The sequence below is a fragment of the Cetorhinus maximus genome, unplaced genomic scaffold (genome assembly GCF_964194155.1).
Source record: "Cetorhinus maximus unplaced genomic scaffold, sCetMax3.hap1.1 HAP1_SCAFFOLD_817, whole genome shotgun sequence".
NCBI classification, from domain to species: Eukaryota; Metazoa; Chordata; class Chondrichthyes; order Lamniformes; family Cetorhinidae; genus Cetorhinus; species Cetorhinus maximus.
The window spans coordinates 52,218-74,508 of record NW_027596759.1 but is presented as its reverse complement, the minus strand read 5'-3'; the positions used below and the strand labels follow the sequence as shown (position 1 = coordinate 74,508).

The following is a 22,291-nucleotide window of genomic DNA, read 5'->3' as shown; positions in this document are numbered from 1 at the left end:
AGCACTATGGCAGGGCTTCCCAACCTGTGGCTCACAACTCCCAATGCAGTCATAGAGCTAGATTTTGGGATCGCAAGCGCTCCCTCCTCCGAGGCAGCAATGGTGACTCTGGAGAGGAGACTTCAGCAGGACAGCCCTGGGGACTCACTGGCTGCTTGCCACCAAACAGCATAGGGGCGGATGTTGAGCCTAAAGCACCCTTTAATCTTAGGAAGCACTTCGAATGGTGAGTGCTAAGTGGGCTCAGGGCCTCTGCGTTCCGATTGGTTTAAGGCAAAGGCCGGCAAGTGTAACTGAGACACTGACTGAGTGTGGAGAAACTGGGAGGTCATTACCATCACTGAATCCCCCGCTATCAACATCCTGGGGGTTACCTTGACCGAAAACTGAACTGGACTAGACATATAAATACTGTGGCTACATAAGCAGGTCAGAAGCTGGGAATTCTGTGGATGGTAATTCACCTCCTGACTCCCCAAAGTCAGGTGTGTGATGGAATAACTGCCCACTTAACTGTCACTCCATCCACCACCTTAAACATTCAGTCCCTCCATCACCAACACACAGTGACAGCAAAGTGTACCATCTACAAGATGCACTGCAGCATTTAACCAAGGCTCCTCTGACAGTATCTTCCAAACTTGCGACCGCTACTTTCTAGAAGGACAAGGGCAGCAGACACATGGGAACGCCACCACCTGCAAGTTCCCCTCCAAGCCATTCACCACACTGACTTGGAAATATATCGCTGTTCCTTCACCGTCACTGGGTCAAAATCCTGGAACTCCCTTCCTAACAGCACTGTGGGTGTATCTACACCACATGGGCTGCAGCGGTTCAAGGCGGCAGCTCACCACCACCTTCTCAAGCGCAACTTGGGATGGGCAATAAATGCTGGCCCAGCCAACGACGCCCACATCCCGTTAACAAATAATAGAAATAAAACTGAGCTGCAAGGTAAATTGCTGCTTCAAACTTTACAGTGTTCCTGCTCCTGCATGCCTGTTCTACAGCAAAGGCTGAATAGAATATAAAATGGTTTACAGTAAGGAGCTATTGATATTTAAGAAGAATTTAGATGAAGGCCTGATAAATATTAAAAGGAATGAGAAAAGAGTGGGGAGGTGGTGAGGTGGACGATATCCCCATTTCCCAATCCTGTGTTTGAAGGTTCCTCTAAATAAATCTTCTTAATATCTCAGCATTGTGCCTCTCCTGCTGTCAGAGGCTCTGCTCTTCCTTTTTCCATTCTTGTGTTCAAAGGCCTTGCTATATATTTATATATATTTTTAAATAGCTTGTTGAAGAAAGTTTAATAATTCCACTGCTGCTTCTAATAAAGTCAGGAATAAAACGTTAAGGACATCAGAATTCAACTACTGCATTCCCTCAGTTTGAAATCTTATCTCTGCAGACTCTAATTCCCCCCCAGTTCCAGGTTGTCTCCTCCGGGGGGGTGGGGGCGGGGTGGTGATGGTATTAGATTAGAGTAATTAGATCCAAATGTAGTACAAACACAGACAGGTTATTCTGAATAACCTTAGGTATTGTAATTATGATATTCATGGTGTTGTTCTGCCTTTCAAGTAGTATCAATGACTAGTTAACTCTCTTCACTTCTACTTGTGAACCTGAAACTATATTGGGGAAATAAAGAAAAATCAGTGTACATACAGCAAATGTGAAGGGGCGACTTGTATTGATAAAATTGGTGATTCAGTGAGGGCAGGGCCACGAGGGCAGGGGCGTGCGTGTGAGGGGCGCTCTCTTGCTTTGGCACGCTCACGTGCAAGGGAGGGGAGGGAGGGAGCAGGCGCGAGAGAAAAAGAGAGAGATCTCATCCAAAGTAATAGTAGCTCATCATGGTTTGGAATGTGATGTGGAGGAGGCATGGATTGTTTTGTCAGCAAATAGTGACGCATTGACCAGGCTCTCAATGTGAAATGCAGTTAGCATGTATCATTGTGCTGAATTAGTTAGGGACATTACATTTGACAAAAGGTATTCTTGGTTTAAAAAAGGAGCAAAAAAACAAAAAGGTTTCTGTCCCTGGCTTCTACCCAATGATTTCAACTTAAAAGTTCATGCATGAGGAATCTGAAGAGCAACTTGATTGGGCTTGTCCGTGACATCCCACATTGCCAGCTTACTAACACATGAAAAACCTGTCGCTTGAATGAATTACTGGTACCAACTTGCATCAACATGAGTCAATATACTGAGCAGAAATTGGAGACAACATTAGAAAGCATATCAAATATTCACTGAATAAGATCTTTTATCAATTAGGTGTACATGGTAAGATAACACTAATATACTGTCAGTGCCACTTGATACAAAACTTGTAAAAATGGTACCCGGCACACAGCCTCTATTCATTCTTTTGTTAGATAGACTAAGAAAGTCTCCAAACTGCTTCATAGCTACTTGGAGGCTGAAGCTTTTCTGAACTCAAAAAACTGAGAGCTCTCTTCTCTATTCTGGATTTTCCTCTCCATTTCAGGGGCATTTAAAAACCAAGCAAGCAGCAGGTCTGTGAATAACTTAAAAATGAATCACATGACTTATTTACATACTACACTACCAGAGCAATCTCTTCTACAAGGAAGAAATCTTGACTTTAGTGACTTGCCAAATTTCTGCTACCTTCCAGCATCTCAACTTCAGAGCAGAGCTGTGATTTCTTTATAAGGCGCACTTGCACTGAGGCTGGAGTTGCAGCAGGTGGTGAGAGAGCCAATAAGTTGGGTGGGGGGGGGAACCTCATCCTCAGATCTACCTGTCGCAGATGCACCTGTCCATGAGAGTATTGCAAGAAGTAACCACTAGCGGAGACAAAGTCCCATTCTTCACACTGAGGACACCCTCCATCATGTCATGTGGCACTGCCACTGCCTAAATGGGATAGATTCAGAACAGATCCAGTAGCTCCAAACTCGGCATCATTGAGGCGATGTGAGGATCAGTAACAGCAGAATTGTACTCCATCAGTTTGAACAAAAAAAGAGTTGAGTAACAGAGGTGAGATGAGAATGACTGCCCTTGAAATCAAGGCAGCATTTGACCGAGTGTGGCATAAAGGAGTCCTAGCAAACCTGAAGTCAGGGGGAAAAACTCTCCACTGGATGGAGTCATACCTAGCACAAAAGGACAATGATTATGATTGTTGGAGGTCAGTCATCTTAGTCCTGGGATCTTGCTGCAGCAGTTCCTCATCTTCAGCTGCTTCAATGATCTCCCTTCCATCATAAGGTCAGAAGTGGGGATGTTCACTGATGTTTCATTCTGAGCTCCCCAGATATTGAAGCAGTCTGTGCCCCCATGCAGCATTCAGGCTTGGGCTGATAAGTGGCAAGTAATTTTCATGCCAGCCAGAACAAGTCTGACCACCTCCTCTCCCACATTCAACAGCATTACCATCACCAAATCCCCCATCATAAACGTCTTAGGGGTTACCCATTGACCAGAAACTTAAACTGGACCAGCCACATTAAACTGTGACTATTAAAGCAGATCAGAGGCTGGATATTCTATAGCAAATAACTTACCTCTTGATTCCCCAAAGCTTGACGACCATCCACAAGTCAGGAGTGCAATGGAATATGCTCCACCTTCCTGGTGGAGTGTAGCTCCAACAGCACTCAAGCAGCATCCAGGACAAAGAAGCCACTTGATCAACAGCCCCATCCGCTACTTTAAAAATATTTACTCCCTCCACCACTGCACTACAACAACTCACCAAGCTTCCTTTGACAGCACATTCTAATAGCGTGACCTCTATTACCTAGAAAAACAGGTGCATGGGAACACAGCCACCTGTATGTTCCTCTTCTTGTCACATGTCCTGTTGACTTGGAAATATATTACCATCCTTTCATCATATCTGTATGGGTCAAAGGTTTGCACTCCCTTGCATCAAAGGCCTGGCACTCCCTAACAAATTGCATTGTGGCATTACTTTACACATGGACTGCAGCAGTTCAACAAGGAAGCTCACCACCACTTTCTCAATTAGGGATGGCCAACAAATGATGGCCTAGCCAATATCCCATGAATGAATTTTTTAAAATGCCCATTGTATTAAATGATACTTGTCAGGAAAGTCTAAAGGTTGCTTAAATTGCCTTCTATAATTGTTCTTTGAGAGCAGCATACACTTTACCATAACTCAGGATATAATAGCTTCTGTTCTGCTCCTCCCTGATGTCTACTGACAGGCAGAGAAAAGTATTTTTTCCCCTCAAGTGGCAGCTCTCCATCTAGTTGCATTCCAATTCAAATATAGAACTAATCAAAGCGCAGCTTGTCAATTAGCATCTTACTGTATGGAAAGTCATTACTCTGTGTTAATATTCCATGAACAGTTAAAAATACTGAAATTATTCAGGAACCATACAGTCACATTTCTGCAGCATGGAGACTATGCTACCTAATGATGTTTGTTTTACTACATTGATATGAAACACATAAGCACAGCAGGCTTCAGTTTGTCATCCCTAAATTCTAGGGGTCTGGGTTCTTTAAAACATTAATTCCCTTGGTGATCATATGAGATTATACAAACATTTTGGATGGCACTCTAAGTTATTGAAAGGATAACAGAGAGCTAATTACTTTTTCATTAACATTCAACAAAGAGAAAGGGACTATGTAAATGCTATATACCTTATAAGACACGGATGAATAAACATGGCACAGGATCCTTCTCCCTTACCACCTCCGCCCTAAAAAAATACTCTACATTCTTGAATTAGTTTATCAGGAGACGAGCTGCATGAACAGTCCAGAAAATGTCAAAGTTAAGAAACTAAAATATAAAAGTATATCAGGACATGCCGCTACAGGTACTAAAAAAATGTTACTTTATTCCGACACGGATTATTGTCAGAAGGTGATGAAGACAAAAGATCTCCATTTTAGTTCTTCTTGAGAGAGGGAAGTATATTTTATTTGAAACCAAGTGCAGCTTGACACGAGATTAGAGTCCACCATGGTAATTTCGTGTTACAAACTGGCTATTTTATACACAATAACCTTTATCATGGAATAATCATGATGCAGAAGGAATTTCACTGCCTCCCAGCTTAATTTAGCAAATGAATGCATCTTCACTGCTGGTAACCCTAGAGCAGCATCAACAATGGCTTTGTGTGTATGTAAATGTAAACAAATGGTTCATAAAACAAACGTAATGATCAAGTTAGTGGCTGTGAGATAATCAGTACTGAGGTGAGCTGGTGAATTCACCTTAAGCTTTCATGTTAACTCAATCGTAGTGCTACTTTCTTTGTTCTACAAGAACAGATCAAACATTCATTTCCATTTGTACTTTTGCTTCTTTCCCCCAACCCCAAAGACAATGATCCTTTTTATAGTGTAGTTCCACGAACTCTAGACTTCTATCCTTCACCAACTGGCTTTCTAGAATATCTGTTAACTATATTTATTTCTGGTACCTTGTCCAAATTGCCTAGACAGTGGGTGGCTTGACAGGGTAGATGCTGAGAGGTTGTTTCCCCTGGCTGGGGAAGCTGGAACATGGCAGTATAGTCTCAGGATTAGGGCTTGATCGTTTAAGACTAAGATGAGGAGAAATTTCTTCATGCAAAGGGTTGCGAATCTTTGTAATTCTTTAATATAAATGCAAAATACTGTGGATGCTGGAAATCTGAATCTGAAACAAAAACACCTGGAAAAACTCAGCAGATCTGACAGCATCTGCGGAGGGGAATACAGTTGATGTTTAGAGTCTGTATGACTCTTCATCTTAGTTCTGATGAAGGGTCATATGGACTCGAAACGTCAACAGTGTTCCTCTCCGCAGATGCTGTCAGACCTGCTGAGTTTTTCCAGGTATTTTTGTTTTTGTTTGTAATTCTTTACCCTGGGGGGGTTGTGGTTCCATCGTTGAATATATCAAGGTATATTCAGAACAGCGGGCTGCTGAGGCTGCAAGGAGAATGAGATGGCCCCTCCATTTTGAGGCACCATGGCAAGGGAATCAGAAATTATTTTTCTGTCTGGGCCAGGTAGGAAGGCCTCAGGTGCTCAGAGGGTTAACCCCTCCATTGATGAGTTCAGGGCCGCAGGGGCATCCTTTGGACCATGGAGCCTCCAGATGCGATGGCTCCCCCACCCTCAACAACTGGAAAGCTCCATGGACCTTGTGTGATGGGGGTCCAGGAGACAGTCCTCAATCTGTGCGTGCAGTTGGCTAAATTGGCTGCTAGCCCTTGGTCATCGGGCAACCAAGCTGCTACTGTTCCCACTCCTGGGTGAATGGCTCAGTGGGCGAGATTGTGCTGAGGAGCCCTCTGAACATGGCTCCCCAGTATTTTACCCAGCAGTCTGCCACCTGGGGACCGGTGAATCTCGCCCTTAGGCCACCCAGCAACAGGTGGAAACTCACCTTGTGAGCTGCCTCTTGATGAATGGAAGATACGAATTGATGGCGAACAGTGCGGTGGAGGGCTGGATACGCAATGGATGGTAGGTTTATCATAGGGCTGCTTTCTGAATTAGAATTGAGGAGGGTGGGCAGAAACACATGGAGTTTGGATGTGAATGTTACAGTTACAGCAGTCCTGTCGGGGTAACTGACTGACCTTTTCCATGGCTTTCCAGGTAGCAATCTGGGCAGCTGGCGCTTGTGTTGGAGCCACCATCTTTCTTCCCCTCCTCGGACTCATCAGCTGACCACATGTGCGCAATGGCTTGTCTTCTCTCAATTCCAGTCCTTGCTGCTGCGCAATGCTGTGCCTTTTTCATGCTTGCCCACCCGGTGAACACTCCTGGTTGTTCTAGGGATGCGTGGATCGCCACTTGTGCAGTCAATGGCACCCTGGACCAGTGGCAAGCCAGTCAGTGACACAAACCCAAGCACCTGCTTATTCTGACTGGCATCATCACAGGTGAAATGAACGCAATTTCCAGCCCTGGCCAGAAACCAGTAGTGTCTACCATTATGTAAATCTGTGCAGCCACTGGGAGATTCTGGGTATGTCTCTGGGTCGTGCCCTGGAAGGGTTTGGAGGCACAAAAACGTTGAGGGCACTGGTCACGTTCACAGCCCCTGGTGAATGTGTTTCCACCAGGTTCAGTAGGGAGCTGATCATCTTCCATGAGGTTGTAGGTATTTGCCACTGCCTGAAGCACTGCTCTTTCAAGGAGGTCAAGGAAGCTGAACCACAGGAATCCTGTACAGCCTGTTAGACAGGTAATACCTCCTGTGAGTCTGACCTCTATACTTCCCCCCCCACCCCCACCCCCACCCCGACCAACTTACAATCTGCAGGTCTCTCTCCAGCTGGCTTTTGTTGCTGATGAAACGCATCTCGTTCCCTGCCCAAGGCCCAATCTAGAGCAGTCATGTTGCCACTGATCTACAGTTTCAATACCTCAAAAGGCAGAAATTAGTCTCTCACCACAAAATACTCTGAACACACCTTTTCCAAAAGGGGGCAGGGGAGGGTGAAAGGCTCTGAATATTTATTGCTGTATTTGCCTGGCTTTTAAATGAATCCCCATGAATCGATAAAAGCAAAAAACTGCGGATGCTGGAAATCCAAAACAAAAACAAAAATAGCTGGAAAAACTCAGCAGGTCTGGCAGCATCTGCGGAGAGGAACACAGTTAATGTTTCGAGTCCGAATGACCCTTCAACAGAACTAAGTAAAAATAGAAGAGAGGTGAAATATAAGCTGGTTTAAGGGGAGGGTGGGACAAGAAGAGCTGGATAGAGGGCCAGTGATAGGTGGAGATAACCAAAAGACGTCACAGACCAAAGGTCAAAGAGATGTGGAAGGTGGTGATATTATCTAAGGAATGTGCTAATTAAGGGTAGAAAGCAGGACGAGCAAGATACAGATGAAACGTTATCCTGTTCTTGATCTCAATGTCGAGTTTCAGAAAGTGCAGCAAACCTAATGCATATGTATTGATATTGAAACACTGAAATATTACTGTACTTCACGAGTTAACACATCCAAAATTGCTAACCTGCCTCTCTGGAGGGGATTAGGCGCTACCAGCCAAATGTGCCCGAGTTAAGACCACATGTTGAGAGTTGGGAGTCAGCTTTCAGATCCGATCACATTTTCAGTGACTATATAACCACATCCTCCCCCTCCATCCTCACACCCTACATGTTAAAATTTCTTCTGTAATTTTTTTTACTTTAACGCAGATAAAACACTAAAAAGTCAAAGCTTAACAGCAAACTGCCTTCACACAACCAGAGGTCCCATTCTACTTCCTCTGTGGAATGGAGTACTTCTTTAAAAAAACAAAAGTATATATTCATTTTCTACTCCAAAGATAAACCACCCTCACCGATCTGTTGACAGAAAGTCCTTAAAAACGTGGTTTACAGATAACTAAACGTTTTACCTTCTGCCAATATAGGCTGTAATTGAACGAGTTCCTGGTTTCCGCAGCTCTGTGTCGACATAAATAACGCTCTGTTCCGCCTGGGACTGCTCAGAAGTGAAACAAAACTTTCTCCCTTCCTACCTGAACCACACCCCTGCAGTTACATTGTTTCTCTACATAAAAAACACACGGGCTGAAGATGAAATGTTTAAGAGTTCGGGAAATAAATCAAAATACCTGGGTGGCCAGGCGCAGATCAGCGGGAAACAAAAGGACTTTGGGTCGGAGGGGGTCCACCTAGGAATAGATTACAGTCGGGCGACTGAAAGACTTCGAGTTGACTGTTGTATGTGCTGCGAAGTCAGTTGAGATGCTAGTCTGAAGGCGTTTCGTTTCCTTCGTCGTTCCAGTCAGCAGCTTGTAGTTTAATTGCCGTGCATCATCCTGGGCGGAGTCTGCATTCTTCTGAGTGAGTGCAAAACATGTGGGCACAGTGGGCGGATTTTTAAAAAAAAACCTTTCCCAGTAGTATAGGTAGATAGAGCCGTCATATTCATTCCACAGAAATACAAACAAAAAGCTAAAAGCTACTGCGGATGCTGGAAATCCAAAACAAAAACATCCTAGGTTAGAGGAGTGTATCAATTACTACACTTAATTAGATTTAATATACTCCCCACACACTAGTATAAAGGCTCTGGTTTTACTCCATACCTCTTTTGTGTGTTCTCTTACGTTTATTAATTTCCGGAATACAGGGATGGTGAAATGATCATTTCAACGACTGCTCTGCTTACGTCCCTCCGAATACAACGACGGCTTAGCCGCACATGTTGCATTCACGGGAGAGGCATAAGTGGAAAGGTTGTCAGTGGTGAGAGCAGAGAGTGAACAGTCAGCGAGGGATTACTGTTTTGCTGGGAATTAGAAAACGAAGGATTTACTTTTGGATAGCAACATTCATGGCATTCCAAAGCGCTTTATAACCAATGAAATACCCTTGAAGTGTAGTCACTATTGTAATGCTGCAGCCAAACTTGCACACTGTTGTTGTAGGATGTTAGATACTGTTTGGTAGGCCTTAAGAAGTCTTCATAGTCTTTAAGGGGTTAACTGTATGTATTTATTATTTATTAACTACAAGAACTATGTAGATATATACAGTAAAGGGTCCAAGCTAGGAGTTGTCTCCATGCTTGCTTGTGCACAAGGCTCTGTCCAACACTAGACTAATCCCTAGGTGCAGGTGTCATATGTTCTCTTACATCACTGTGTGGGCAGTACTGTGCTCCGTCCCACCTTAACCCCATATGTACCAGACTACACCTCCTCCCAAGTATTAATCAAATGTATTTCAAATTTTTCTAGTTTACCTCTTGTAATGACATTGTTATTACTACCCCACCCGCACCACCAGCCCCCCCACCCCCAGGTTTCTGAATTCATAGGTTCAGGCGGTCTGGAGGCCTCATAACCCTTCCATATCTCGTTTGCACTACTGTTGTTCCAGGTAAACTCTGTTGATTTGGAGGTCGTTCTGGTATCTGGATATGTCTTCATCCTCTTTTTCCATTCCTTAGTATTGAGCCGGTCTTTGTCGACTTGGCAGTTGTGGTGATCGGTGGTTGCTGCTCCATCCTCCTTTTTGCTGGGTGGGAAAACGCAGCGTCCGTCTCCCTGTTGTTTTTTTCCTCCACTTCCTTCATTGTGTGGGTCATTACAATGTCCTCTGTGATGGAAGATGGCCATTCCTGTTATGAGGATGTGTTTTTTTTAGTGAGCTGACCTTTGTGTTTGGCTGTGTGGTGTGCTGTAGGCAATGGACGGCTGCTATTTGGTTCCAACATTGTCTGTGGCACTGTCATGCTGGCTGGGAGTTGTAGTGTTTGCTCTGCCACCACACTGCTGACCTCGTCAACAGCTCTCGGAGCCAGAGGTTGAGACTGTTCTGGTTGTTGGCTGTTCTCTTGTTTATCATCCACCGAATGCATCATGGTAACCATCTGAGTGGTTGGCTGGTTCGACCAATGAGGGCTTTCCAGCACCTGTAACAAAAATGGACAAACTTGCTTTGCAAAGAGAGACAGAAGACAGTTTAGAGCCAAAGTCCCAGCCAGGATACTCTTTCCTGTTTGAGCTCTCAGGAGTTTAGTGTTCTGTATAATTTACGACAGCAGTTGCCTTGACATTTTCTGCTGTTTTGGGGAGATTCAGGGCTACACAGACATCTCTGCTTAAAAGAGAAAAAGACTGGTTACGGATGGCCTACATCAGCTCGAAGATTTGTTTACTGCCACACCTTAACGCTTCCAGAATCATGCCTATGACCAGGAGTTGGATTCCTCTGGGCCCATAGAGTGGTGTGTCTGTTGATCATAGCCAGAGGTCTCTCAGACACGGTTCTTTGTCCACTAGGACCGGAACACTGGCTCCCGTGTCCAACTTAAAGTTTGTGAGACGGTCATTAATATCTGTATTCCAATACGAAAATCCAGGATCTTTGACCTCACTCAGGAAGCATGGCTGTGTGTCCTCTTGGTGTGCTCTCTCAATCTCATGGTCATCTTTGGGTATTCTGTGTGTTTAGATGTTTTGGCCTTGCACAGTTTGCCAAAGTGTCCAATTCTGTTACATTGAAAGCATTGGGTTGAAATTGCAGGACATTGATCTCGCCTGTGGGGGCGCTTTGCTCCACAACACCGGCATTGTCACTCTACTGGTTAATTAGGGTATTGCTTCACTTGGCCTGCTGTGCCCCTGTTTCTGTGCTGTTTAACTAACTGGACTGTGGGTTTCCTTTGTAACATGGTTTACTTTCTCCTCTTAAAATGGACCTGCGCTGCACACAGAGTACAGGCTGCCTAACAATCTGGATGGCTTTCTCGAGGGTTAGATCTTCCTTTGTTTGCAGCATGTCTGAGAGTGTGTCGTCCGCTACTCCTACAACGATTCTATCCCTGATAAGTTCAGATTTTATGGCTCCGTATTTGCAGCCTTCGGCCATCCTGTACAGATCATTAATGAATGACATGACAGGTTCTCCTGGCTGCTGGACATGCTCATTAAGTTTAGCCCTTATGAGGATTTTGTTGCTTCTTAGGTTATAATAAACAGTGAATGATTTTAGTAGTTCTTCAAATTTAGCAGATGATTCGTTGATTCCTTGACTAGCAATAATGTTGTCCACTATCGGGCCTACCAAGTAAAGCATTGTGTTAACTTGTTCAGCCTCTGTCTTTTCATCCAGACCTGAAGCGATCATGTATCTAAGGAATCTTTTTTCTCCAAAGTCCCCAATTATGTGATTGATCAGGGTCTTAGATAAGTCCAAATTGTTCTGGAAGAGTGGATTTCAGACCTGTGGTTAAAACGTTTTACAGTGCAGGCTCAGCTTTGAGAAGTTGCTGAAATTCAAGAAGGCTTCACCGTTCGTTTGAAGACAAAGGGTTTAACTGCGCTTGCCGGTTTTGGTGGGCTCCCACTGCAATGGTGCTTGCACTGAGTCTTGAAAGGATTTTAAACCATGGCTGTTTGGATTGACTAACTGCAGACCTTCTCCATTTTCAGCTTTAGGGTCGTGAAAGCATCAAATCCTGGCCTTTGCTGGCTTTTAAAGCTGATCCTTTAGTCATCTTTTTTTCCCAAATTAATTTTTAAAAAAATGTTATTTTTGTTTCTTCTTGGAGTGAGCTCAGACACCAAATGTTCAGGCACCGACTCGGGAATCTGGTTTTTCCGACAGTTTTTAAACGGCAATTTATGACCACTGAATTATTTAAAATATCCTGGGATTTGAAAGCTTTAACTCACCCCTGCTAGGTCCTCAGACTCGGCACTCTGGGAATACGTTGGAAGCAGTTCAGAGAAGGTTTACCAGACTAATACCTGGAATGGGTGGGTTGTTTATGAGGAAAGGTTGGACAGACTAGGCTTGTATCCGCTGGAGTTTAGAAGAGTAAGAGGTGACTTGATTGGAACATATAAGATCCTGAGGGGTTTTGACTGGGTGGATGTGGAGAGGATATTTCCTCTTGTTGGAGAATCTAGAACTAAGGGGTCGCCCATTTAAAACTGAGATGAGGTGAAATTTTTTCACTCAGAGGGTCGTGAGTCTTTGGAACTCTCTTCCTGAAAAGGTGGTAGAAGCAGAGTCTTTGAATATGGCTAGGGCAGAAATGGATAGATCCTTGGTAAGCAAGGGGGTGCTAGGTTATCGGGGGTAGGTGGGATGCAGACTTTAGGTTACTATCAGATCAGCCATGCTCGTATTAAATGGCGGAGCAGGCTCAAGGGGCTGAATGGCCTACTCCTTGTTCGTATGTTCATATGAAGCTGGACTTTCAAGAGATCCTATGGATTCTGATGCAGTGATGAATTTTAAATTTCTACCTTCCGCTTTCAAGCCTTTCTTTAAAGCTCTTCCCTGGTGATCTTCCTCTGCATTTCTACTTCCTGAGCTTTTCTTCAGGTCAAAATGCTTCTTTGAATTTTTCTTTAGTCTTGCAGGACTTTAGTTTTTCTCTGCATTTTTTTCGAGGTTTTTGGTTTTTCCATACACTGCCACCATGTTGTAAGATGGTTGGATACCATTCGATAGGTCTTAATGAAGTCTTCATGGTCTTAAGTGGGTTAACTATATGTGTTTATTAACTACAAGAACCATGTACATATGCAGTAAAGGGTTCAAGTTAAGAGCTGTCTCCATGCTTGCTTATGCACACAGCTCCGTCCAACACCAGACTGACCCCTAGGTGTGGGTCATGTGTTCTCTTACATCATTGTGTGGGCAGTACTGTACCATGTTAACCCTATATGTGCCAGACCCTTATACCACAACAGTAAGTTCCCAGAAATAGCAATGTGATAACTGCCAGATAGTCTGTTTTAGTCATGTTGATTGAGGGATAAATGTTGACCAGTAGGGATAATTCCCTTGCTCTTCTTCAAAGTAGTGCCATGGGATCTTTTTCAGCCACAGAGCCTCAGTTTGACATCCCAGCCAAAAGACAGTCAGGGTGCAGGTGAGATTGGGGGACGGTGGAGGGCGTAGGTGATTGGGTGGTGGGGTGAAGCCCAGGTTAAGTCTTACTTGTGAGACCTGCTTCTCATGGCCTTTCCAAAATAAGGTTTTAAAACATATCTGCCTGGGCCTGGGGCTGGACCTCTCCTAGGCCATGATCCACCTCCTGGCAGGTTTGGTCTGATTGATGTCATCAGGTCTCGATCTGCATATTCAACAAGGAGCTCTTTGCCTTCCTTGTCCTGCCTGACAGAAGGGGTTAACATCGAGACTTGGTGGGAAGGCAGCGGAATTAGTGGCAGACGGGAGGGGGGGTGGTGGTGGGGGTGGGGTGAGGCTTTGGTAAGTACCTTCCCTCATTTCTAACTGCCCTTAGCCCCCAGCCCACATTTCGACTGGAAAGGGGTAGGAGTGACAGGAATTGCTATCGGACCCATTTATTCCTCAGGAGATTGTAATGAGGAGGCAGAATCTGCTGTAGGGCATGTTACAAGTAGCCCCTTCACGTCCTACATTAATTAGGTGGTGGACAAGCAGCACCACCTTTGTTTCATTTCAAAGAAGACATTTAGCACAGTCTTAGCAAACAGGCTGATTCTGATTGTACCCGGATCTATATCCATATGACTGCACTCTTGTTGTCTGTCAAGTGCCACGTGGTGATGTTACTCCATTGCGATCAATGCCAAATTTTGTTTGTGTTCTTCCAAATTGCAGAAGGACCACAAGAGCTGGGCTGAGGAGTGGTGCTCTCAGGCTTTGTGTGTGCGTGTGCTGGCTTCTACTTGTGAGGTTTGTTGATTCCGGTAACAGAACATTCACTCAGTGAAAAGCACTGACAAATTCAGTTATCAGCAATGTTTGTTATAATGGAAAACAAGCATTGAGCCCTTGGTTCACGTCATACGGGGTTCATGTCATGACTCATTAAACTGCTGGAATAACACAACAGCTTTCTGCATTAACCCAGAGCCCACACAGCAGTATATGTGAAGGGAGCAGAACCATCGCACCTGCTGATCTTCTGAAGAGGGATGGAATAAATAAGCGATATCTCAACTAGTGACAGTGAGTTACTGGTGTTCTTTCTTGGCCATGAAGGATCCATAATTCACAAGGTCTGTGAGCAACTGCGACTTATAGCAGCCCCTATAAGTAGGTGACAGGTTGCCAGCAACACTCTGTCATCTGTGAGCCAACCACTGTGGCTGCCTTAAATATTTACGTGTCAGGTTTGCTTATTTTGTTTCGGGAATTTCACGTGTGCAGCCTCATTCTTGCAAAAATGATCCCAGCTGCCTGTATTTGAACAGGTTTGCAATCTGTTTCGTGTTTGTCCTCACAAAATCTCACTTCAGGCCTGCCTCACAGATTTCCGTTTCAAAAACCTGACTGACAGCCTGTGCCTGTGACTTTTAGCTTCCTGAGAAAGAGATCAAGCACTCTCCAACAAAATGGGTGTGTGGTGTTTGTGATTGCCAAGACAGAGTAATGAATTGCTTTCCATTTACGATAAAAGGCTCAGTTGGTAGTTCTCTTGCCTCAGAGTAATAAGGTTGTGGGCTCAAGTCCCGCTCTAGCGCAGTGCTGCACTGTTATAGGTGCTATCTTTCAGATTAGGCATTAAACTGAGATCGTGAGGTGAACGTAAAAAATCCCATTGTTCTATTTTGAAGAAGAGAGGGGGAGTTATTGCCAATGTCCTAGCCAATATTTATCGCTGAATCAACATCACAAAAAGAGATTATCTGGTCATAATCACACTGCTGTTTGCAGGAGCTTGTTGTGTGCAAATTGGCTGCCACATTTCCTACATTACAATAATGATGACACTTCCAAAAAAGTGCTTCATTGGCTATAAACCACTTTGGGATGTCCTGAGGTCATGAAAGGCACGATATAAATGCAAATTCTTTCTTTTTACAATCTACGGAGGAGTTACAACAAATGCTAGTTTATTGGGAGCTTAATAACCAAACAAGCTTGTCAGAATCTTTAAAAATCTATGTGAATACACTAGGCTTTAAAACACCACATTTAAAGGTTACTGTTCCAAAACCTTTCTGTGGAAAAATGGTCAAAGAATTGCAAAAAGTGACAATGCCACAAACATTAGTGACTTTGATGATCTTCTTCATCATGAATGAAGAGTAGTCTGTGATGTGTTGTCAGTATTAAGTTCTTCCATCTCCTCTTTTTACAAAAGATAAGAACTACTTGCAATTTTCTCTCTGCTTTTGAAGTCGTGACATGTCATGCAGCATGTGTTCTGCAGACTGAGTAATAGGATCATTGTTGCCAAGCACCAGTTTCCATTTTCAACATATATCTGTAAGAGTCTAGAAACTAGTAAATTTTAATATTCCTTTTGCACACCTGCTTTAAACTAATAATTCTATTACTTTGTTTTAACAGTCATTGACTTTCATTCACCATCATAGGGAAAAAGAGGTAATTAATATTGATGCCTTCTCACAGCCTGTAACTACTAGTCACCAGCTTGAAGTGTGACATGGGGAAAGCCTGATGCATGTACAGATAGTCAGGCAAGAAATAATTGTTCAAGGTTTCTGTGGAATCTACAGATTAGTAGCAACCAATAGCCAGCTCTTTGTACAACATCCAATTTAACACTTCATTCAGGGATCTAATCTAACCAAATGATAATTTAAAAAATTGTCTTTATCAACTATTAGACTTCAAGCATATATTGCCAGCCTGCAGTTGAAGCTTATCATTCACCTAGCTGTACCTGAGGTAGGTAGGAAGGATCTCAGTCTAAAGTCTTATCTGAAAGACAGCACCTCCCTCAGTAATGCATGACAGCGTTCAACCTAGATTCTGCCCCCAAGTTTCTGGAGTGGGACTTGAATCCATAACCTTCTAATTCAGAGGTAAGAGCACTACCCACTGAGCCATCATGCACATATGCAATTCTTCAACATTATTCAGCTCTTAATGTCAACATTATTCGTTGAATTAATTCAAAATAATACCAATTTATATTGAACTATGTCATGTAATGTATGGACTGGTTTGCATTCTTTGTTGATCAGAAGGTACATCAAGTACACTCTGGAACTGATGACTGGGATCTGTGACTTGGCCGGCTAATATCAACCTGATGTTAAAAAAAGTTAGTTCCCGATGTACTACTGGAACCTTCCTTCACTTGTTCTAAGGTGCTCTCACATTTCCAAATTTCGGTGCTCGCGGTGATCTAGATTATCAAATTCACCACAATCAATTATTTATCAGTCCAGCTTTGGTTTCTCATTCAGCTTCTGCACTCCTGTGAGGTGCCCCAGTTCATGATGTGGATGACAAATGATGCAACTATAGTCGGCCAAATCTCAGTTTCATTCAACACCAAGATTCCAATCCAATATTTTTCCTCTTTCCGTTCAGTAGGAATGCCATAATCCAAGAATAAATTTGCTAAATTTTGGAATGAATTTGTTTGTAGTGAAAATATTGGAAAAGCGAATACGGATTCCATTTTCGCTAAGGGGGCAAGAAACAAGAGCCGGGATTGTTTCTGGATCCCAAATCTGTCCTCAAGGGGAACAGTCATTCTTCAGGATTTTGACTGGGGTGCCCTCTTAATTGACACAGAGGCAGATTCCCTATCCAATTAAGGGTAGCAAACAGACTTGACGTTGGAGGGCCAATCAGAGGCCTTCCAGCTTGAGAGGAGCAGCAGGTTGCAAAGAATGGTATCTAACTGAGAGGCCCCTTCGACATAACGGTGCCCTCTCACCACCCTTGTTTAAAAAAGAGAAAGCAGCCAGTTCACCACATGGTGATGGGGGAGGTAGAGTGTGGGGTGTGGGGGGAGGTGGAATCCCTCTATAGGGAGACCTTTGGCTGCATCCACACTCAGGCAAGCAGGGCCTGCCGACCTGCCTTGAGCGCTGGCACCCGTCCTATCGTGGGTGCCTGCTCCTGGGCAAGTGAACTGCCCCTGTTGCATCGGGAAACTGAAGGCCAACTGCAAAATCCTAGTTGGCCTCCATTAACAGTCCTTAACAAGGTTCTTAATGAGCCTAATTGGCTGCCCACACTTGTGGGGTTGGGAAGCACTGCTGGCCCTGAACCTGCCTTTACCAAAATGGCCAACGCTGGGAACGGAGTTGGAAAACCAGCATGCTGGCTAGTGCCAGTATGTTCAGGCCTCATTCACCTCGGTTCCCAACCTTGGCAGAGTCATAGAGTCATAGAGGTCTACAGCACAGAAAAAGGCCCCTCTGCCCATCGAGTCTGCGCTGGTCAAACAAGTACCTAACTATTCTAATCCCATTTTCCAGCACTAGGCCCATAGCCTTGTATGCCATGGCATTGCAAGTGCACATCCAAATACTACTTAAATGTTATGAGAGTTTCTGCCTCTACCACCCTTTCAGGCACTGAGTTCCAGATTCCCACCGCCCTCTGGGTGAAAAAATTCTTCCTCACATCCCCTCTAAACCCCCTGTCTCTACCCTATCTATGCCCCTCATAATTTTATACACCATGTCCCCCCTCAATCTTCTCTGCCCCAGGGAAAATAACCCCAGTCTATCCAATCTCTCCTCATAACCAAAACTCTCCAGCCCAGGCAACATCCTGGTAAATCTCCTCTGCACTCTCTCTAGTGCAATCACATCCTTCCTATAATGCAGATTCCAGAACTGCACGCAATACTCTAGCTGTGGCCTAACCAGCGTTTTATACAGTTCCAGCATAACCTCCCTGCTCTTATGTTCTATGCCTCGGCTAATAAAGGCAAGTATCCTATATGCCTTCTTAACCACCTTATCTACCTGTCCCGCTACCTTAAGGGACCGGTGGACATGCACACCAATCTCCCTCTGATCCGCGGTACTTCCCAGGGTCCTACCATTCATTGTGTATTCCCGTGCCTTGTTTGTCCTGCCCAAGTGCATCACCTCACACTTATCCGGATTAAATTCCATTTGCCACTGATCAGCCCATCTGACCAGCCCGTCTATATCCTCCTGTAATCTAAGGCTATCCTCCTCACTATTTACCATCCCACCAATTTTCGTGTCATCCGCGAACTTACTGATCAACCCTCCTACATTCAAGTCTAAATAGTTTATGTATACCACAAACAGCAAGGGACCCAACACCGATCCCTGTGGAACCCCACTGGACACAGGCATCCTGTCACAAAAACACCCCTCGACCATCACCCTCTGCTTCCTGCCACTCAGCCAATTCTGGATCCAATTAGCCAAATTGCCTTGGATCCCATGGGCTCCTCCCTTTGTTATCATTCTCCCATGTGGGACCTTATCAAAAGCCTTACTGAAGTCAAGTAGACTACATCAAATGCATTGCCCTCATCTAGACACCTGGTCACCTCTTCGAAAAATTCAATCAAATTGGTCAGACATGACCTCCCCTTAACAAAACCATGCTGACTCCTCAATTAATCCTTGCCTCTCCAAGTGTAGATTAATTCTGTCCCTCAGAATTGCTTCCAATAGTGTCCCCACCACTGAGGTTAGACCGACTGGCCTGTAGTTCCCTGGTTTATCCCTTCCTTCCTTCTTGAATAACAGTACCACATTGGCTGTCCTCCAGTCCTCTGGTGCCTCTCCTGTGGTCAGAGAGGTATTGAAAATTATTGCCAGCACCCCTGCTAGCTCCTCCCTTGCCTCACTCAACAGCCTGGGATACATTTCATCCGGGCCTGGAGATTTATCTACTTTTAAGCCTGCCAGACCACTTAGAACCTCCTCCCTTTCTATGCTAATTTCTTTAATTATATCACAGTCCTTCTGCCAGATTTCCATACCCATGTCGTCCCTCCCACTTGTGAACACGGACACAAAGTATTCATTTAGAACCCTACCTATGTCTTCCGGCACAAATTACCACCATGGTCCTTAATGGGCCCTACTCTTTCCCTAGTTATCCTCTTATTCTTAATGTACTTGTAAAATAACTTTAGATTTTCCTTTATTTTACCTGCCAATGTTTCTTCATCCCCCCTTTTTGCTCTCCTAATTTCCTTTTTAAGTTCCCCCCTACACATTCTATACTTCTCTAGGGCTTCTGCTGTTTTGAGCCCTCGGTATCTGCCATAAGCCTCCCTTTTTCTCTTTATCCAATCCTGTATATCCCTTGACATCCATGGTTCCCTGGATTCGTTGATCCCACCCTTTGTCTTTACTGGAATATGTTGGCCCTGTACTCTCCCTATTTCCTTCTTGAATGAGTCCCACTGCTCTGACGCAGATTTACCTAAAAGTAGCTGCTCCCAATCCACTCTGGCCAAATCATATCTGATCTTATTAAAATCGGCCTTCCCCCAATTTAGAGCTCTGATTTCTGGCCCATCCTTGTCCTTTTCCATAAAAACCTTGAATCTAACGGAGTTATGATCACTATCTGCAAAATGCTCCCCCACTGATACCCCTACCACTTGCCCGGCTTCATTCCTTAAAATAAAGTCCAGGACCACCCTCTCTCTTGTAGGACCTTCTATGTACTGGCTTAAAAAGCTCTCCTGGATGCATTTTAAGAATTCCGCTCCCTCTAAACCTATCACACTATGACTAACCCAGTTAATGTTGGGGAGGTTGAAATCCCCCATTATTACTACCCTATTATTTTTACACTTCTCTGAAATTTGCCTATATATCTGCTCTTCTGTCTCTCTCTGACAGTTTGGGGGCCTATAGTACACTCCCAGCAATGTGATTGCTCCTTTTTTGTTTTTAAGTTCTACCCATATGGCTTCATTTGAGGAGCCTTCTAAGATGTCATCCCTCCTTACTGCTGTAATTGATTCCTTGATCAATATTGCGATATCTCCTCCCCTTTTACCTCCTTCCCTGTCTCGCCTGAAGACTCTATATCCTGGAATATTGAGCTGCCAATCCTGCCCCTCTCTCAACCATGTCTCTGTGACAGCAATGACATCATACATGTTAATTTGTGCCCTCAACTCATCTGCCTTATTTGTCAGACTCCTCGCATTAAAATAAATACCATCCAACCTTGCCAAACTCCCTTGTGTCTTAACTGGTCTATAATTTCTATGCCTTCCAGCCTCACTTGCTCTCTCTTCTAATTTTGGCTGTGCATCTCCCCCTGATGAACCTCCTCTCAGGATCCAACCCCCCTGCCATGTTGGTTTAAACCCTCCCCAACAACACTAGCAAACCTCCCCGCAAGGGTGTTGGTCCCATTCTGGTTCAGGTGCAACCCGTCCACCTTGTACAGGTCCCACCGCCCCCAGAAATGGTCCCAATGTCCCAGAAACTCCTGCACCATCTCTCCAGCCACGCATTCATCTGGACTAACCTCCCATTTCTATACTCACTAGCGCATGGCACCGGAAGTAATCCAGAGATTACTACCTTTAAGGTCCTGTTTTTTAACCCGTTTTCTAGTTCCCTAAATTCTGCTTACAGGACCTCATCCCTCTTTCTACCTATGTCATTGGTACCAACATGTACCACGATCTCTGTCTGTTTGCCCTCCCACTTTAGAATGCCCTGCAGCCGTTCAGTGACATCCTTGATCCTGGTACCAGGGAGGCAACAAACCATCCTGGAGTCACATCTATGGCTGTAGAAATGCCTGTGTGTTCCCCTTACTGTCGAGTCTTCTACCACTATTGCCCTTCTCCTCTTTTTCCTCCCACCCTGTGCAGCTGAGCCACTTGCAGTGCCATGTGCGTGGCTGCACTTTCCAGAGGAACCGTCGCTCTTACCATTTTCCCACACACAAAAACGGTTCTCGAGCAAGATGCACCCTGCAGATTTCCTGATTACCTGCCTGACACCTTTCTTCTGACTGATGGTTACCCATTTCCTCTCTGTCTGCTCTTCCGTAAGCTGTGGGGCGACCACGTCTAAAAACGTGCTACCCACGAAACTCTCAGCCTCGCGGATGCACCTCAGTGCCTCCAGCTGCCGCTCAAACTCCGAAACCCGGAGCTCAAGTAGCTGCAGTTGGTGGCACTTCCTGCACACGTGGTCGGTCAGAGCGCAAGGAGCGTCTTGGACTTCCCACATGTTGCAGGCGGTACATAACACGGGATTGAGCTGCCCTGCCATGTCTCTAGTTGATAAAAAAACCCTTACTTTAAGTTAAATACAGTAAAAAAAAATGTTAAATTATTTACGTACTTCAAATAAAAACTAGAACCTTTCCTTAGCTTAACGTAATTTAAACTGGAGAAAAACTGGAGAAAAACACTGACCCACTACTCACCAATCAGCTCTCACCTTTGTGCTGACGTCACTTTTCAGAGAATCACAGAATCACACAGTGCAGAAGAGGCCCTTTGGCTCATCGAGTCTGCACTGACACATGAGAAACACCTGACCTACCTACCTAATACCATTTATCAGCACTTGGCCCATAGCCTTGGATGTTATGACGTGCCCAAGTGCTCATCCAGGTACTTTTTAAAGGATGTGAGGCGACCCGCCCCCACCACCCTCCCAGGCAGCGCATTCCAGACCGTCACCACCCTCTGAGTAAAAAGGTTTTCCCTCACATCCCCCTAAACCTCCTGCCCCTCACCTTGAACTTATGTCCCCTTGTGACTGACCCTTCAACTAAGGGGAAAAGCTGCTCCCTATCCACCCTGTCCATGCCCCTCACAATCTTGTACACCTCGATCAGGTCGCCCCTCAATCTTCTCTGCTCCAACGAAAACAACCCAAGTCTATCCAACCTCTCTTCATAACTTAAATGTTTCAACCCAGGCAACATCCTGGTGAATCTCCTCTGCACCCCCTCCAGTGCAATCACATCCTTCCTATAATGTGGTGACCAGAACTGCACACAGTACTCCAGCTGTGGCTTCACCAAGGTTCTATACAACTCCAACATGACCTCCCTACTTTTGTGATCTATGCCTCGATTGATAAAGGC

General features: G+C 44.6%; 1 protein-coding gene across 3 annotated transcripts in view; it reads right to left on the bottom strand.

Annotated features, from left to right (window-relative positions):
* The window catches only part of LOC144674803 (alpha-1,3-mannosyl-glycoprotein 4-beta-N-acetylglucosaminyltransferase C-like), a 145,729-nt gene that overhangs the window by 75,270 nt on the left and 48,168 nt on the right, over positions 1–22,291 (bottom strand). The window contains exon 1 of one of the 3 annotated variants that reach the window (XM_078535999.1): positions 8,608–8,871. The exons of the other annotated variants lie outside the window; for them this stretch is intronic. The gene's annotated coding sequence lies outside the window, so the exon portion shown is untranslated. Of the gene's footprint in view, positions 1–8,607; positions 8,872–22,291 lie in introns of those variants that run through there. 3 annotated transcript variants of the gene reach the window in all.